Below are 20,160 nucleotides of genomic sequence, written 5' to 3' on the forward strand. Positions count from 1 at the left end.
TGTATTTTGTGAATTTGACTATGATATGCCTCGTGATGGCTAGCTTTTGTTGAATTTAATGGGAGTTCTCTGTGCTTCTTGGATTTCGATGTCTGTGTCCTTCCCCAGATTAGGGAAGTTTTCAGCTGTTATTTGCTCAAACAAATCTTCTGCCCCCTTTTTCCTCTCTTCATCTTCTTGGACTCCTATGTTATTATGTTTTAGTAAGTTGCTAAGTTCCCTAAGTCTACCTTCATGGTAAACATATGAAAAACTTCATGAATTTTCATGTCATCCTTCTGCAGAGGCCATACTAATCTTCTCTGTATCGTTCCAATTTTAGTATATGTGTTGCCAAAGCAAGCACACATTTTTTATTTGTAAATCTGAGCTGTAACATGCCTATATGCAGGACTAAGCCGAAGTTTTTAATCTATAGGTCTTAGCAGCAAGGGAAATAGAAGCAACAAAGAGTCAGACATGCTAAATTTTCTCCTGTTATAATTTTCCATTGTCAATCTTTATTCCATTTCTATGGAATAGGGGCAGAGGTGGTCTTCTGTAACTGCTTCAAGCCAAAATAGGGCACAGAAGGGCTTTGGAATGGAAGGATTTAACATGGTATAGGTTGTAACTCCCTTATTTTAAGGGATGGGGTATCACAGATCTTTCCTTATCTGAGAACTTGGATATTTTTCTGCATGGTTTGGCACTATATGACATTATTAGTTTTATCCCCAAGTATACTCCCAGAAATATTAACAGTAGAGTCAAATCCAGTTTTTCATTCCCTCTAAAACTGATCTGATATTGATGGGTATCCAATAGATCAGTAAACCAGTCCCAGCCACCTTGGAAAAGGTGGGGGGGGGGGTATGGTGGTCAATGGTTTCTTGTAGCCAAGTGGCTTCCTGCTTGATTTTATATGGATTCTTATTTCCCAGGAGGAGTTAATATGGGTGAAGGCAAGTGGTATTAGCCATTGTATAGATTCTGCCTTTTTCAGCAAGCAATCAGTAATTAACAAGAGGCATTTCAATGGAAATAAAAGAAACACAGGTTAATTGTTGGAGCAAACTATAGGCCCAGTGTCTGAGTCCAAGTGCTAGAGAGAAGATTTTTAGGTGTCAGGCTTGAAGAATCCTCAGAAAGAGTGGGAGCACACAGCAGCAATCTGATGGATTTTTCTGTTTTGTAGTTCAAATGTCTCTGGTGCTCCTTTTGAGTGGCTCATAGAGAACAGGCATGAACATTGTCTATACATGAGCTATTGTGGCAATTTTTCTGAAGTTTATCTCAAGTTGTCCAACTTCAGTTTGCAGGACTTCAGGAAAAAGAAAGTTTTAGTTCTTAATGATTTTAAGATCAGAAAACAGGAGAAGATTGTAATCTTTAGTTTGGAGAGTCATGGTCAGATATTTGAGGAAACGAGAAGAATTCAGTGTCAGTCCAGTTTTATAGGCAAACAACAAACATTCAAAGATAATTAACCAGACGTAGAACCTAACATGCACAAAAATGTGTTATTGAAATACAACCTTTCTTTTTAAACTCATTTTCTTTCCTGTCAAAGATAGCCAAATTAAGGGTAATTTGCTCATAAGGGGCGAAGCATCTGACTTCAGCTCAGGTCATGATCTCACGGTTTGTGGGTTCAAGCCCCACCTCTGGTTCTGCACTGACAGCCTGGAGCCTGCTTTGGATTTTGTGTCTCCTTCTCAATGCCCCTCCCCCACTCACACTCTGTCTCTCTCACTCAAAAATAAATAAACATTTAAAAAAAATTTTTTAAAGACTAATTTGTTTGTGAAATAAGTCTAGTTTTTACAAACTTGGCCAAATTATTTGCATATGCACAGTAAGAATAGTGATTGACCATATAGGTTTTTTTTTTTTTTCATTTGCTTTGCTAGACCTTTTTATAAAGAATTTCAAATGGAGACTCTAACAGCTTTTTAAGGCCAGACACCAAGCCAAATAACTCACCATTAGATTCATCTGCAATATCTGTAGATTGGGTGAATTCCTCTCTTCTCAAGGTCCCCAAAATATCCTGAGGTTCCTGCACCTGCCAGGAAGTGACATCTTCTACTCACCTGGTAAGTCTGCTGGGAACTCTGTAAGCAAGGTATCAGGCCAACATTTCCAAGAGCTCTACTGGTTCCTTAAAATCGACCTGAGCTCCTTAAAGTCATATGGTCATATCTGAATCTATGCATGCATCTCTCAAATATGACATTTCAGTCAAAGCCTTAGTAATATAGCCAATGTTTCCAAAGGTGTCGTGTTATATTTTTATTGAACAAATCCAAATAATTATAATTCCATAAGAGAAAGAAGAATATTCATTGAGAGTTTTTTAATTCTGGAGGGTTCAGTTATGGAGAAAAGGTAAATGCTTATATTTTTTTCATAAAGGAATATTTTATCAAATTTTGTAAGTCATAGATGTCTTAAGAGAAAAAGTTTCCCTGAATCTGGAAACGCAAACAGTAGAGAACCAGCAATGTTTGTTGTTTTCATACAATATACATTGTTTTCAGCAATGTTTTCATACGTTTCCTAACAGACCCAAATATCTTTAGCTTTTCTGTAATGAGACAACACAGACAAACCTTGTGGTTTAGTCATTAATGTTTCAGTATTTTATCTTATTTACAAGAGACTTAGAAATCCAATGAATTCAACCCAATTTATCATTTAACGTAGCAAAAACCCCAAAGTTTTGGGTTACCAAAGATTTTGGAAGTTATTTAAAAGTGTACCCATAAACTTTTTTACCTAACCTACTGGCTCTTAACAATTACCCATGAAAACTTTATGAGACAGACAAAAATCAACCATCATTTTCAGTCACTTTTTGTTGGCAAATTGCAACTGATATAACACAAGCTTATTTGACTTGAGTAAACCTTGGTAGAATAAAGGTTTTACATTCATGAGGATAACTCAAAAGACACGTTTATTTTCATTAAGCCAACAACCTTGAAGCAGCTTTAATACCAAATATGTTGCACCTGTGTCCGCTCACAAGTCAATCCACTGGTTCCCCACAGTCAGTGTTACCTGGGGCTTCCGCGGGGCGCTTTGGTCCAGGGGAGCACGTGGGCCTCTTCACGCTGCTGGAGGAGGTCCTCCAGTTTGAACCTCATAGGGAGGTGGCCCAGCGGCTTGGGGTGCTTTTTGCTCCTTGATAGTGAGTGTGGGAGGAGCGGGAGCCTGTGATGTGGAGACACTGATGATGGAATGGGGCGGGGCTGTGTGGGCACCCAGGTGCCGGTGTAGGAGGAGGGTGAGGAGGAAGCGCATCAGGTGTGCTGCTGGCAAGGCCGGAGGCAGATTGAAACTTTGGGACTAACGACATCTTTTTTTTTTTTTTTTCTTTAATAATTTCCATCTCCTGGGGCGCCTGGGTGGCTTAGGTCATGATCTCACAGTTCGTGGTTCGAGCCCTGCACCAGGCTCTGTGCTGACAGCTCGGAGCCTGGAGGCTGCTTCAGATTCTGTGTCTCCCTCTCTCTCTGCCCCTCCCCCGCTTGCGCCCCTGTCTCTGTCTCTCAAGAATGAATAAACTTAAAAAAAATTTAAAAAAGAAATAGGGGCGCCTGGGTTGCTCAGTCGGTTAAGCTTCTAATTTCAGCTCAGGTCATGATCTCGTGGTTCAGGAGTTCCAGCCCAGCGTCCGGCTCCGTGCTGACGCTCAGAGCCTGGAGCCTGCCTCGGATTCTGTGTCTCCCTCTCTCTCGCCCTCTCCCCGCCCCTCCCCCACTCGTGCTCTGTCTCTCTCTCAAAAATAAATAAAAACATTAAAAGAAAATAATTTCCATCTCCTGTCTTTTCCTCCTAGAGAACAGGCTTTTTCTCTGGTTGACTTTCAGCCTTCTGGAAGAGCCAAGAGGAGCAGGCAGTGGGCTGGGCATTGGTTCTGGGGCTTGTGCCTGGAGGCGGGGCTGGATTTAGGATTTCTAGTGTCTGCCTGTCTTCCTCCTCCTCTTCCTCATTATCCTGACTATTCGGAAGGGACAGTATTGAGGTGTCTAAAATTTTTGTTCATCTTTATCTCCTTGGACCACCAGTTAGGTCCCTTCCTGTGATGCATCTTTATTATGGAGTCACATAAAAGTCTAAATGTAGGGAGTTTTATCCCAGATCGTGTGAAAACATCATTGAAAAATATTTGGGTTAGTTTTTATCTTTTTGAGTTTTAGAATGCCCACTTTTCACATGCGCTCGCCTTTAAATCAATTAAATAGAGCTCCGTTACAAGTTCATTTTAGCTACATACTACCCGGAGGTAAAGAAAATATCTCACATTTATAACACACATGGGCACAAACAAGATGTAGACAAAATTTAGCCTTTGTTTCACTAATATTTGTGTAGAGGACATTAAAGACCCAATTGCCAAATAGCCCCCTTTTATTAAAACAAAACTAATAATGAGACAGCATCATAATTTATGGAGCCCTTAATTATTTTTCATTTCTAGTTAGAACACGGCCATTTTTGTGCAAAGATACCAAAAGCCGCAGGAACAAACACAAACAAACAAGCCCCGAGAATCTCTATAACTGGAGACTCCTCCCCATAAGCTGGGGGCTTCACTGACTCGACCAAGTAACTCCCTAGTTTCTGGGTACTTGGTCTTATAGCCGGGTTTCTCTGCGCATGCAAGAAAACTAATTCAGACATGTCGAAAGAACATTATTTGGGTCAGCTGAGACCCAGGTTATCCTTAAATTTTCCCATCGAAGTAACCACTTCAAGTATAGGTTCCATATGCATTGTACATATAGCCTGCTGCAGTTTTCCATGGGTGGATGCTGGTTTTCTGGGAGCTGTTCCAACCTTGGAAGCACGGTTCCCCATTTCTTTCAGTCTCAGCTTTTAGAATAAGGCTTGAATAAGATCCAAGGATATCAAGTGTGGTGAGTCAAGAGGGTGCTACTTATGACAATCACTTCCAAATGGTCGTTATAGACTTTCTTATTTGTCTCGGTTTCTCTCAGTGAGGTCTAAGACCATCAAGGGGGCTCAGAGCACTGACAGATCAATCCTTATGGACGCATCCCTGAACTAGCCAATCATTAAGTATCTTATGAGATGGGAAATTCCTGTGGGACCACATCTCCAGGAATATCCTCAGACACTTCCACTAGGCTTTCAGTCACCTGAAAGCACCATTTGGCAGGAAGGAGCAAGTGTCCCTGCTCTTTGGAGCTCAGTGATTCAGTCTGTCATATTTCTAGACAGTAAATTTACTCAAACCTTACATTAATAACATCAGTATAATGCCACATTGAAACAACCAACACACCAACTCCAACCCCTCCAAGCTATTTCCACCTACAGAACATTCCTGGTAACCCTCAAGAGTATGAATAAAAGTCAGGACCATCAACTCAAATTGAGGAGGTCCAGATAGCAGGAGAACTCACCTCATATACCTGTGAGGTACTGAGATGTCGAAGGGGCACAAAGGGCCTTTGCTGGTACCAAGCACCAAGTTCCAGAGAACCCCAGTGATCTCAGGAGAGTTGTTCTATATCCTGCAGAGTATGCCAAGAAGTGTCGATGCAAAATGAGTTTTATACGAGCCCAGGTTAGGACAGATACCCAGGATACAGAATTTTCACAAAGAAGAGAGTGCTCTAATTTTTAATCTTGCCCAACTACAGTGGAAAACTAAGAAGTAAATAAGTTAGGATTTATAAAGTTAGTAATTTCAATTCTTAACATGTGAGAACACATAAAAACACATCAAATGGAACACAAGAATATATTGTAGCCATGACTAGGAACAGAATTTATGGCCAAAAAGCAGAAAATAGGAAGTACAAGAACAGGAATCGTATTTTAAGGTTATAGAAGCATTGAAGACGGAGAAAATCATGGAAGTGGTACTAAAAATAAAGGGGTGGAGGGAAAAAAGGTAAGTAAGTACTTTGGGGTGTTTGGAAATGTGCTTACAGAGAACCTGAAGTTCAGAGGTCACAACCCAAAGTTCAGAGGTCAAAGAACAGCATTTTGATGACTGTCAACCTATCACCAATGTTTTTTTTAAAAAGAAGTAGAATTTGTTCTCCTCCCGCTGCCCAAGATGCAAAAGGAAAGAGGGCTGATGGGAGGAAGACACAGGAGGCCAAGAAGGTATTCCATCCCCTGACAGAAAAGGCCCAAGAATTTTGACATTGGACAGTACATCCAGCCCCAAAGGGACCTCATGTGCTGCTTTGTCAAATGGCCTTACTACATCCAGCTACCTCAACAGATGGCTCTTCTCTATAAGCTTCTGAAAGTGCCTGCGGCCATTCAGTTCACTCAGGCCTTGGGCCACCAAGCAGCTATTCAACAGCTGAAACTGACCCACAAATACAGACCAGAGACAAAGCAAGAGAAGAACAGAGATTGTTGACCCAGACAGAGAAGAAAGCTGCTAAGGGGATGTCCCCACAAAGATGCCACCTATCCTTCAAGCAAGGGTTAATAGTGTCACCACCGTAGTGGAAAACAAGAAGCCTCAGCCGGTAGTGATTGCACAGGATCCCATTGAGCTGGTTGTCTTCCTGTCTGCCTTGTGTGGTAAGATGGGGGCTCCCTACTGCATCATCAAGGGGAAGGCCAGGCGGGGACATCTGGTCCACAGGAAGACCTGCACCAGTCACCCTCACCCAGGTAAACTTGGAAGCCAGGAGAGCACTGGCTAAGCAGGTGGAAGCTAGCAGGACCAATGATGACAATAGGTATGTTGAGATCCACCGTCACTGGGGAGGCAACACCCAAGTTCAGAGTGGGTGGTCACTGCCAAGATGGAAAAGGCAAAGAACTGTCCACCAAACTGGGCTAAGGGTACACTGTTGGGTTTTTGGTACATAAAAGTAACAAAAACTGTCTTTCAGCCAGTGTCAAAAGGAAAAATAAGTAAATAAAGGGTGGGGGTGCCTGAGTGGGTCAGTTGGTTAAGCGTCCGACTCTTAGTTTCGGCTCAAGGTCATGATCTCACAGTTCATCGGTTCAAGCCCCGCCTCGGGCTCTGCACTGACAGTGTGGACCCTGCTTGGAATTGGGATTCTCTTTCTCTCTCTAAATAAATAAATAAGCTTAATAAACTTTCCCTCCCTCGCTTGCTCTCTCCCTCAAAATAAATAAATAAACTTAAAAAAAAAAGTAGAATCTGATGGTTCATAATTAAATCACACGAAAACTAATTGTGAGAAACATTTCTGAGCATGTTCAAATCTGAGATAAAAATCACTCTTAATTCCATTAAGTTATGGTAAGAAGGCAGGCAAGCAAGAAATGGGAAGTGGGGGAGGGAGAAAGAAAAGAGACAGAAACAGAGGGTTAGGGAGGGAGAGAAAGAGGAAGATGAAGAGGAGAAAGAAAGAGGAAGGAAGAAGGGTGGAAAGGAGGAAGGGAGGGAGAAAGGAGAGAGGGAAGGAGGTTAGGACGCCCACCAGCAGCTGGCTTTTATTGGGTGCCTTACCACAGGGAATTCTTTAGTTTTCTCTTAATTCTCTGGACACTCTTCCAACCAGGTCTTTCTTCCCCTTTCTCCACCTGACAGTCTCTCTGAATTAGCACCACTAGACTCATTAAAGACTCTGAGTCTTTCATCCAAATCAAAGTTATAAACCAACCACACTGATGACTAAAACGTCATTAAGCAGGTTATACATTTTAAAATCATGCAAGCCACAGTTAGCAGAATATTTTTGACTTGTTTTAAACTATTGTTCCTCCATCAATAGAATAGGCCTACCTCCTACTGCTAAATATGCATGGCTTCAATAATATTTAAAGAGCACTTTTAAATAAGACTAAGTGCAACCACAAAGAGCACCCAATCTTTCATGATGCATTAACAGACAGGCCACCTTGGTTTTCACACTTCACCCAAATGCAGCCATCTTCTAGGAAAATTGTCAGTTATTTTTAATATTCATAAAACCAGCTGACTTGTCTAAGAATAATACTTGTATAAAATTGCCTAAAATAGACATAAATTCCTTATTAGTATTCCCTGTCAGTTTTATACCATACAATTTATCATCTACTTTGGGATGCTTATGAGACACAGAAAGCTTTTTAAAACTGCACCAGTTCATGGACAGCAACATGCAGAAGAATGAAACTAGACCACTTTCTTAACTCAAAATGGATGAAGGATCTGAATGTGAGACAGGAAACCATCAAAATCCTAGAGGAGAAAGCAGGAAAAAACCTCTCTGACCTCAGCCGCAGAAATTTCTTACTTGACACATTTCCAAAGGCAAGGGAATTAAAAGCAAAAATGAACTATTGGAACCTCATCAAGATAAAAAGCTTCTGCACTGCAAAGGAAACAATCAACAAAACTAAAAGGCAACCGAGGGAATGGGAAAAGATATTCACAAATGACATATCAAACAAAGGGCTAGTATCCAAAATCTATAAAGAACTCACCAAACTCCACACCCGAAAAAACAAATAATCCAGTAAGAAATGGGCAGAAGACATGAATAGACACTTTTCTAAAGAAGACATCTAGATGGCCAACAGGCACATGAAAAGATGCTCAATGTCACTCTCATCAGGGAAATACAAATCAAAACCACACTGAGATATCACCTCATGCCGGTCAGAGTAGCTAAAATGAACAAATCAGGAGACTATAGATGCTGGAGAGGATGTGGAGAAACGGGAACCCTCTTGCACTGTTGGTGGGAATGCAAACTGGTGCAGCCGCTCTGGAAAACAGTGTGGAGGTTCCTCAAAAAATTAAAAATAGATCTACCTTATGACCCAACAATAGGACTGCAGGAATTTATCCAAGGGATACAGGAGTGCTGATGCATAGGGGCACTTGTACCCCAATGTTTATAGTAGCACTTTCAACAATAGCCAAACTATGGAAAGAGCCTAAATGTCCATCAACTGATGAATGGATAAAAAAATTGTGGTTTATATACACAATGGAATACTACGTGGCAATGAGAACGAATGAAATATGGCCTTTTGTAGCAACGTGAATGGAACTGGAGAGTGTTATGCTAAGTGAAATAAGTCATACAGAGAACAACAGATACCATAGTTTTCACTCCTATGTGGATCCTGAGAAACTCAACAGAAGACCATGGGGGGAGGGGAAGGAAAAAAAAGTTAGAGAGGGAGGGAGGCAAACCATAAGAGACTCTTAAATACTGAGAATAAACTGAGGGTTGATGGGAGGTGGGAGGGAGGGGAAAGTGGGTGATGGGCATTGAGGAGGGCACCTGTTGAGATGAGCACTGGGTGTTGTATGGAAATCTATTTGACAATAAATTTCATATTAAAAAAAATTACACCAGCTCAACAGGTATAAAGCAGAAGGTAGACATCATCCTATGGTGGGATGTGGTCTGTATGTCATCCTAATCAGAGAAGCAGTTTGTATAGAACTGATGGTTTTAGAACACTTATTTAAGGGTAGCTTTAAAATTATTCACTATTTGTTTGAATGAAGTAGACAGTCAAAAAGGGAAAATGGAGTAGGACTAAAAGAGAAAAAGAAAAGAGTAAAGAAGAAACAAGATATATTAGAACCAAGAGGAAAGAGAAATAAGTATTTATGAAGACCATCTACCATATTATAAGATACAGTATCAGGAAAAGAACACATTAGGATAGGATAATATGGGGGAAAATATACAAATTAAATTTAAAAACCACAGAAGTTAGGAAGAAATCTTACCTATCAAACTAGTTTATTGCTCAGAGAGACAGAAAACATCTTCTCTAAAAACACTGTATATTGTTCAATGTAACTGCTCAAGGCTGCCATGCATGGTTGTTCAAGTTGTGCAGTATACAAGAGCGCTACATTTACATCATAGATATTGTGGTAACCAGCCTCTAAGATGGCTTCCAATAATCCTAGCTTCCTGGTACCATGTCCATGTATAGTTTCCTCCACGCTTAGTGGGAATAACCAACCGATAGGATATTGTAAAAATGATAGTGTATGACTTCAGAGGATGAGTCTTACAACATATTGAGGCATCCATGTTCTTCCTCAAATCACTTGCTTTGGAAGAAGCTAGATGTCAGGATTTTAGGATACTCACATAGACCTAAGGAGAGGGCCTCAGAGTGAGGAACTATGCCTCTGGCCAATACACATGAGAGAGTCACGTTGGAAGCAGATTTTCCAGCTTCAGTGAGGCCTTCAGGTCCCTGTAGCCTTGGCTGACATCTTTTTTTCAACTTTTTTTTTTAATTTATTTTTGGTACAGAGAGAGACAGAGCATGAACGGGGGAGGGGCAGAGAGAGGGAGACACAGAATCGGAAACAGGCTCCAGGCTCCGAGCCGTCAGCCCAGAGCCTGACGCGGGGCTCGAACTCACGGACCGCGAGATCGTGACCTGGCTGAAGTCGGACGCTTAACCGACTGCGCCACCCAGGTGCCCCTTTTTAAAAATTTTTTTTTCAACTTTTTTTTAAATTTATTTTTGGTACAGAGAGAGACAGAGCATGAACGGGGGAGGGGCAGAGAGAGGGAGTACCTTGGCTGACATCTTGACTGCAATCCTAGGAGAGACCTCCAGCCAGAATTACCACCCAAGCTGCTTCCAAGTTTCTGGTCCACAGAAACTGTGTGAGATGATAAATGTACATTGTTGTCCAAGGCCACTAAGTTTCCAGGTAATTTGTTAGGCAGCAATAAATAACTAATACAGATATCTTTATTGCTTTGGATGAGTTGCAAAATTATAGTGATAATTTTCCAACAGACAGCCCTGATGTGTCTTATGCTAACAAAATCACTATATTATAGTCATCCAACAGATGAAAGTTAAGGGTCATTTTCTAACCTGATTGATATTTTGTATTCCATTTTATGAAAGAGGCAAGAATTTGATAACTGAAAAATCTCACTGATTTATTATCTAAAATAATATGTGCTTATCATAAAAAACTGTTTTTCTGGCTGATAGAATGATTATCAAAGATAATGAAAATTTTTAAGAGAGAGAGAGAGAGAAATCTCTTCTTGGTACTGGTTGCACTGGTTAAATTTAACAACTCATGTAGTGGTTCAGATATTCCTCTATGTTTGCTGTACCAAATGCTATTGGTGAGTCCCAGTTTAAATCAACAAAAATTTTCACTATATGACAAATCACCTTTAATGAATAAAAAAGTAACTATAATAAAAATTATGTATTCATAATATAAATATGTTAATAATATGTATTATGTTATACATACGTAAATAATATATTTATATAAATATGTATGGATACAGTGTAATTCTTTATAAATGTAGACATATATAAATATAAAATTATATTATAAAATATATTACTACATGCTATAGGTAGTGTGTATATTATCCTAATGGAGATAATATATTATGTGAAAGTATTATATATCGTATACATGTATAATGTTTTTATGTATAAATAAACATCACATAAGTAATATATATTTTGAAAAATATAACATACAACATAGATACATAATAAATATTTATATTTATAAATATATAGCATAAATACATATTTGTATTATATATTTATAATATACTTATAATGATAACATATTATTATAAGTAAATGTGTTATACAGATATATTACTATAATAAACTATAAAGATATAAAGGAAATGTTGGTAAGTAATTGTAAAAATTGTTTTTTTTATGAACTTTTCTTCAATACAAAAATTAATTGGTATTAAAATTTCACTGGTATATTGTTTGCATACTATATCAAAATGCTACAAATGCTAAGTTAAAATATTAAGCTATATGTTACATTTCCGTAATGTCAGAAAGAATTTTTAAAAATATATATACATATCAGAAAAGGAAAAATATAAAGCTATCAGAAAAGACATGAAAGAAAATTACTACATTTCATTAATTCTAAGACATATTTATTCCTGTGTTCGTTATTCATGGGCTCAGTCCCACAAGACTGCCCCCACTTCAGATGCCAGTTGAAAGTCCCAGGTTGTCACTCGTACTTGTGACCAACTGGCTACATAGATCTATAAGTTGGGGATTCCCACAACCTTCTCCTCAGGGTCGATAATTTGCTATAATGGCTCACAGAACCCAGGGAAACACATTTACTGGCTTATTATAAGTGATATAACAAAGGATACAGATGAACAGCCAGATGAAGGTCTATGTAGGGTGAGGTCTGGAAAGGTCTCCCCCACAGGTGCCTTTGTCCCCATGGAGTTGGGGTGCAACACCCTCCTGGCATGCGTATGTATTCACCAACCCGGAAGCTCTCCAAACCCTACAATTTAGGGAATTTTATGGTGTTTTCAATGATTAACTCTGTCTCCTGGGAGGCTGAGGGTGGGGCTGAAAGATCCAAACTTCTAATCAGGGCTTGGTGTTTCTCCTGACGAGATCCAGCCCCCACCCCACCCCACCCCCAAGCTCTCCAGGAGCCCATCAAGAATTGTCTCATCAGAACAAAAGATGCCCCTATCATCCAGGAAATTGTGAGGGACTTAGGAGCTCTGTGTCAGGAACTGGGGTCAAACACCAAATATTAGACCAAAAGATGCTTCTAGAGCTCTTACCACCCCAGAAATTACAAGCGTATTTAAAAACAAAAAAATTTAAGTTTATTTATTTTTGAGAGAGAGAGAGAGAGACAGAGTGCTAGCAGAGGAGGGGAAAAAAGAAAGAAGGAGAGAGAGAGACATAGAATCTGAAGCAGGCTCTAGGCTCTGAGCTGTCAGCACAGAGCCGAATGTGGGGCTCAAACCCACAAGCTGTGAGATCATGACCTGAGCCAAAGTCAGATGGTTAACCGACTGAGCCACCAAGCACCCCACGAGTCTTTTAAAAGGAGCTCTGTGTCAGGAACCTGGGCAGAGACCAAATTCGTATTTCTCGTTATTCACAGAGACTATTAAATCTTTCTAGGTAATAGTCAAGTAATTTGAATGTTAAACAATGGTGCACTCTTGTTGAAAATAATACACCTCAAGTGATAAGTTTTAACTTTCCAAAGGATAGTTCAGACTGAGATTTTTCAGAAATTTATTATAGATATATTTTTCCTAATGGTGGTGGCGGGGGCAGGGGAGGAGAACCAAGCAGGGGAAAAATTGGTCTTTATTACATTAGCTTAGAGGATTGTGTATTTTGTCTGTTTTGCAAACTCTTTAGGAATGAGGGGAAAAGCAACTGAAGAATGAGAACAGACATAAAGACTGTTAGATTTTGTATTATATTCTTAGTAAACATGAAGTGAAATGAACATTGTAAAGTGTTCAAAGTTGATAGGAATCTAACTTTGCAGCAAAACAGGTTGTACTGGTAAGACAGTGTCCAGTCTATGACATAGATGATGCGGTTTTGGGCAAGGCCATGTTTAACCGTCAGAGAATTGTCCAATAAATGTTAGCGTGAGATACTAGCGTGAGATGTTAGCGTGAGATACTAGCGTGAGATGTTAGCGTGAGAATGTTTTTTCATATCACACAAACCACAGCAAAAATTCATAACATTATGGTGTATATTTATGCAAAATACAAACACTGACATGAGGTTATACGACATAATACAGAGAGAGTGAAATACAAAAACAACGTAAATAATAGCAACTGTGATTCACAAAATCATTTTCAATGAGGTAAGATGTGCTATTACCTGATTATTTTTCAGTTGAAGTAGTAGATGTAAATCATGTGAAATAGTTTAAAATTATCGTTAGATTCATGGATTTAAAAGTGCCATTATTTCTACCTTGAACAGTTTTTAGTACACTGCTTAAATTTCAATCTTGTTAAAAATAAATTGGGAAGCTCCTGGGTGGCTCAGCTGGTTAAGTGTATGACTCTTGATTTTGGCTCAGGTGATGATGTCACAGTTAGTGGGTTCAAACCCCGCATTGGGCTCTGCACTGACGGTGTGGAGCCTGCTTGGGATTCTCTCTCTCCCTCTCTCTGCCCCTCCCCTGCTCACTCTTTCTCTCTCAAAGTAAACGAATAAACATTAAAAAAAATTGGGAGTTCAGGGATATGACAAGGCCATGCATTTGATGCAAAAACAGACACTCAAAAACATTCTAGGGATTCAGGTCCTTGTTCTATTTATTCTTTAAACTTGGTAATAAACGAAGCAACAGAAGAATGTCTTTTATACCCTGAATTTTACACACTAATTTTACAACTACTTTTTGGTTTCCATAACACATTGAAATGTATCAAAAACACATTTGCTAAACAGAAATTGAAACTACTGCCAATACATCATGGGAAAATTGAGATGATACCACCAGGCCATTAAAAACTCAATTATAGCTAATATGCAATCCTTTTGTAGACATTATTGATGTCATGAATAAAGATGGAGATTTTAAAACTCAAGCTATAGGCATAAATTGAAAATATCCCCTTTAAATTTGTTTTCTCAGGATAAACTTGACTATTTTAAGTAAAAAGTATGGTATAGCCAAAATGATACAAGACTTTGTAAATAATGCCCCTTACCCACAAAGATAAACACAGTGATGAAATTTACAAAGGCATATGTTATTGGGCTTGCTTTAACATCACATATATAAAAATTGGAATGATACGGATGTTGTTAATTGGTATAGATGTTCAGATTTGCAGATGAAAAGGTTCTGGAGATTTGTTTCACAATAATGTGCATGTACTTAATACGACTGAACTATGCACTTTAAAAATGATTAAGATGGTAAATTTTATATTATGTGTGTTTTTTTTCTTTTTGTAAATTTTTTAAATTTATTTTTGAGAGAGAGAGTGTGAGCGAGGGAGGGACGGGGCAGGGGCAGGGAACAGAGGATCCTATGTGGGCTGTGTCTTGACAGCAGCAAGCCAGAAATAAGTCAATCAGAGAAAGGCAAATACCATATGGCTTCTCTCATAAGTGGAATTTAAGAAACAAATGAAAAAAGAAAACAAAAAACCCCCAAATCCTCAACTATAGAGAACAAACTGATAGTTACCAGAGGGGAGGTAGGTGGGGGGGTGGGTGAAATAGGCGAAGGGGACTAAGAGTGCACTTACCGTGAACAGCACTGAGTAATATATAGAATTATTGAATATTATACACCTGAAATGAATATAACATTGTATGTTAATTATATTTGAATTAAAAAAAAAAGACCTTTGGGGTAAAAGAACTGCTGATAAAAAGTTAAGTTTTGACAATGTATCTAAAACATCAGAAAATAACAGTGATAATAATAATGGCTACAGTTTGCTGAAATTCTTGTATATACTAGGCACCATGCAATGAACTTTACTTGATTATTTCCTAATGTTTACAACAATGTTTTCAACTAGGTAATAATCTTACATGCATTGCACACACACACAATGCTGAAGCTTAAGTATTCATTCATAAAACAGATAAAAACAAAAAAAAGCAGATTCTGATGCCATAAATGTAATAGCAATAGTTCATTGATGCTTACCTGAAAACCTTGTTATTTTCTAAAATCTACTATGAAATGTGTTTAATTGTTACAATATGTTTATGGCAAGACTTTACTGAACACATTTCCAAATACTGTTGGAGCTCTCAGAGATATTTTTCTTTTCCAGTATTATTAGTCAGTGAGACTGGCTAATTTTGCAAAATTAAAAATTTTTGCAAACTACTTAAGCCTATAATGTGGCAAGAAAGACCATGAATCTGGTAACTATTGTGGAAAATGAGATGTGAGAGTAAGTAAGCACTGAAATAGTTCTAAAGAGTTTTATTTCAGGGCACCTGGGTGACTCAGTTAAGCCTCTCTTGATTTCAGCTCATGGTTTGTGAGGTTGAGCACTGAATTGGCTCTGCACTGACAGTGTGGAAGCTAGTTGGGATTTTCTCTCCCTCTCTCTACCTTTCCCCTGCTTGCTCTCTCTCTCTTTCTCTCCCTCATTCTCTGTCTCATAAAATAAATAAACATTAATTTTTTTTTATTTTAAAAAAGAATTTTATTTCTATGATTTTATTTTATTTTATTTTTTTAAAATTTTTTTTCAACGTTTTTTATTTATTTTTGAGACAGAGAGAGACAGAGCATGAACGGGGGAGGGGCAGAGAGAGAGAGAGAGGGAGACACAGAATCGGAAACAGGCTCCAGGCTCCGAGCCATCAGCCCAGAGCCTGACGCGGGGCTCGAACTCACTGACCGTGAGATCATGACCTGGCTGAAGTCAGACGCTTAACCGACTGCACCACCCAGGCGCCCCTCTATGATTTTAATAGATTATTTTTTAAGTTTATTTTGAGAGAGAGCACATGTATGTGAACGGGGGAGGGGCAGAGAGAGGAAGAGAGAATCCCAAACAAGCTCCATGGAGCTTGATGCAGGGCTTGATCTCACCACCCTGAGATCATGACCTGAGCCGAAATCAAGAGTCAGACACTGAACCCACAGAGCCACGCAGGCACCCCTAGATTACTATTTTTAAAATTGATTATTACTTCATAGTTATTTCAAATTCTTGATTGTTATGATTAATTTTAAAAATACTGATAATTTCATGATGAATGAGTTCCCAATTATTTTAATTACAGTTTTAAACATCTTTTAACTTCATGTTAAAATTTGATGTATAAATTTATTTAGAAGGTTTTGTGTTGACTTTATGTATGACTCATTTGTAATTATTATTATTGAGAAGTATGTAATAAATCAACTTGGTGATGTTACGGACCCTGCTTGGGACTCTGTCTTTCCTTCTCTCTGACCCTTCCCCACTCATGTGCATGCACTCTCACACACACGCGGTCCTTCTCTCTCAAAATAAATAAATAAAACAAAAAAAAATTTTTTTAATTGGGTGAATTGTATGGTATGTGAATTATACCTCAGTAGAAAAGGACAGTAACTCCTGTTCTAATCAAACAAAATATGGATGTGACAATACTTGGGAGACCAAAAAGTACCAAATACATATGAAATCACTAAGGGAAGCATGGGGACACCTTTTTTAAGGGCTTAAAAAAAAAGGTCTAATATTTTAGAGCTGGCCTTAACTAAATAATTGATGTGAAGACACACCATATGACCTCAAGGAACTTTTACAACTGTAAAAGAATTTCGAGTTTATTCCACTTTTTGTCCGAACTTGACATGCAGATTCAGTTTTATACACAAGAGGGCACTGTCCACCAAATGACAAACTTGTTCAAACCTGCAGGAAAGTAAACAAAATCTCAGAAAAAACCAAAGTGTCATAGAAAAAAAAACAACTAATATTTATAAGTACCTTATATATAAAAATATGTATATATTCATATATATATATATGAATTTGCTTATGAGTGCACAATATCTAGAAGGGCAAATAACATGGACATGGATGAGAGGGATACATTGGGGGGTTTGTTTTAATTTTTATTATTTAAGTATAGTTGACATAAGATGCTATATTAGTTTCAGGTACACAACATACTGATTTGACAATTTTATGCAACTCACCACAATAAGTGTAGTTACCATCTGTCACCATAAATGTTACTACAATATTAGTGACTATATCCCTATGCTGTACTTTTCTTTTTTTTTTTTTTACTTAAAAAATTTTTTTTTAATGTTTATTTATTTTTGAGAGAGAAAGGCACAGAGCGTGAGCAGGAGAGGGTCAGAGAGAGAGGGAGACACAGAATCTGAAGCAGGCTGCAGGCTCTGAGCTGTCAGCACAGGGCCTGATGTGGGGCTCAAACTCACCAATGGTGAGATCAGACCTGAGCCAAAGTCCGACGCTTAACCGACTGAGTCACCGAGGCGCCCCCTGCCCCCCACCCCCCGCCTTTTTAAAAATTTTTCTTAACGTTTATCCTTATGCTGTACTTTTCATCTCCTGACATTTATTTTACAACTGTAAGTTTGTACCTTAATCCCTTTCACCTATTTCACTCACTCTCCACCACCTCCAGTCTCCTCTCAATTTGTTCTCTGTATCTATCGGTCTGTTTTGTTGTTTTATTGTTGCTTGTTCATTTTTTCAGGTTCCTCATACAAAAGTGAAATCATATGGTATCTGTCTTTCTCTGTCTGACTTATTTCACTTATTTCATAATACCCTCTCGGTCCACCCAGGTTGTCACGAATGGCAAGATTTCACTCTTTTAAATGGCCAAGTAAAAGTCCATTGTGTATATATACACATCTTTTTTATCCATTCATCATCTACTGATGGACATTTAGGTTGTTTCCACATCCTCGCTACTGTAAATAATGCTGCAATGAACATAGTGGTGCATGTATCTTTTCAACTTAGTGTTTTCATCTTCTTTGGATAAATATCTGGTAGTGGAATTATTGGATCGTATGGTATTTCTATTTTTAATTTTTTGAGGAACCTTCATACTGTTTTCCACAGTGGTTGCACCAGCTTGCATTCCCACCTACACTCCACATGGGTTTCCTTTTCTTCTCTTGAGAGGGATACTTTTTGTTGAATATTTTATGCTTTTTATGTTCTGAACTATGTGGTTGTATTGTTTGTGTGAAATGTTACCTTACTAGGAAAATTATTTTGTGCCTATTTAGATTAATATACAAATTTGATAAAAAAGGATGTGCAGAATATGTACAAAATTTAGACAGATGATTTTAAAATATTTTAATAAATGATTGCCAATTTATACTAATAGCTTTTTTAAAAACATTCTTCTAATGAACTCAAGAATCTTCCCATGTGTTATTTATTATTGCCATTCTGTTTTCTTTCTCTTTCCCCTTCTTTCTTTCCCTTCCTCCTTCCTTTTTTCCTCTTTCTTTCCTTCCAGGTATAGGAAAGATTATTTAATTTTTAATTATTTTTCAATTTTCTACTACCAAACTCTTCAAAGGAAAGTTTGAAAAAAGTTTACAGTAAGTACTCACCATTTTGACAATAATAATTTTTTGTTTTGTTTAAAACTGTTTCTCTACATATACTTGTAAGGTGAGCATTTTTTCAAGTTTTTTTTTTTTTCAGATACTCTAACCTTAAATATTTCAGTATGCAGCTATTTGATGAAAGATATTCAATTACACTGCCATAATGCTATTACCACACCCGAGAAAATTAAGGGTAGTTTTTTTAAGTTTATTATTTAAAGTATATTTATTTATTTATTTATTTATTTATTATTTTTTTAATGTTTATTCATTTTCTGAGAGACAGAGTGTGAGTGGGGGAAGAGCAGAGAGAGAGAGAGGGAGACACAGAATCTGAAGCGGGCTCCAGGCTCTGAGCTGTCAGCACAGAGCCCTACATGGGGCTTAAACTCACAAACTTCAAGATCATGACCTCAGCCAAAGTCGGATGCTTAACTGACTGAGCCACCCAGGCGCCCCTGTTTATTTATTTTGAGAGAGACAGAGAAAGGCATGAGTGGGTGAGGGGCAGAGAGAGAGAAACAAAGAATCCCAAGCTGACTCCTCACTGCTAGCACAGAGGGCTCAAGCTCATGAAACCGTGAGATTTTGACCTAAAAGCACGAGTTGGACGCTCAACCGACTTAGCCACCCAGGTGCCCCAAGGGTAGTTTTTAATATAGTTTATTATCCAGTCCATTTAAAATTTTGTACTTGTGCCTTAAAGTCTGCCGCCCAGCATCAAGGTTTAGACAAAGTACTGTGGTTGTTATGTCTCTTCAGTCTCTTTTGTTTTAGAGCATTCCCTCATTGCTTTAATGACTAATTGTTTGTAGAGACCAGGCAAGTTGTATTATATGGAACATTTGATCATTTCCTAGTGGTATCATTTGAATTGTTCCTCTGCTCTCTGGAAATTAGATTCAGGTTAAAATTTTTTGACAGTTTTTAACATTTGTATTATAAAACAAAATACATAAAACAAAAACAAAAAAGCAGTATAATGAATTATTACAAGATAAACACACTTTTATAGCTGCTGTCCTAATCAAAACATAGAACACTGTCAGCACCCCAGAAACCCTCCATGGACCCCTTCATAACTCTTTATTCCTCTCTCCCCATCCAACATGATCACTATTCTTTTTATGGAAATTGATTCCTTACTTTCTTTGTAATTTTACCATCCAAACACGCATGAAATGCCATGATTTCGTTTTCCCGGTTTTTGAACTTTATGATTAAAACCATAGATTAAGTGTTCTTTCATGTCTGGCTTCTTTTAGTGAACGTTGTCTTTGTGAGATCGTCTGTGTGTGTGTGAATAGTTGTAGTTCATTCATTTACATAGCTTC

The 20,160-nt window shown here is 38.2% G+C and overlaps 1 non-coding gene and 1 pseudogene across 1 annotated transcript; one reads left to right on the forward strand and one right to left on the reverse strand.

Moving 5' to 3' along the window:
* Positions 1-239: 239 nt before the first annotated feature.
* LOC122238179 lies at positions 240-346 on the reverse strand. The gene has a single exon (XR_006217141.1). It is a non-coding gene; the product is annotated as a U6 spliceosomal RNA (small nuclear RNA).
* Positions 347-6,009: 5,663 nt separating this feature from the next.
* LOC102951127 lies at positions 6,010-6,855 on the forward strand (annotated as a pseudogene).
* The last annotated feature ends 13,305 nt before the right edge of the window (positions 6,856-20,160 follow it).

This window comes from Panthera tigris, chromosome B1 (assembly GCF_018350195.1).
Source record: "Panthera tigris isolate Pti1 chromosome B1, P.tigris_Pti1_mat1.1, whole genome shotgun sequence".
Taxonomy (NCBI): domain Eukaryota; kingdom Metazoa; phylum Chordata; class Mammalia; order Carnivora; family Felidae; genus Panthera; species Panthera tigris.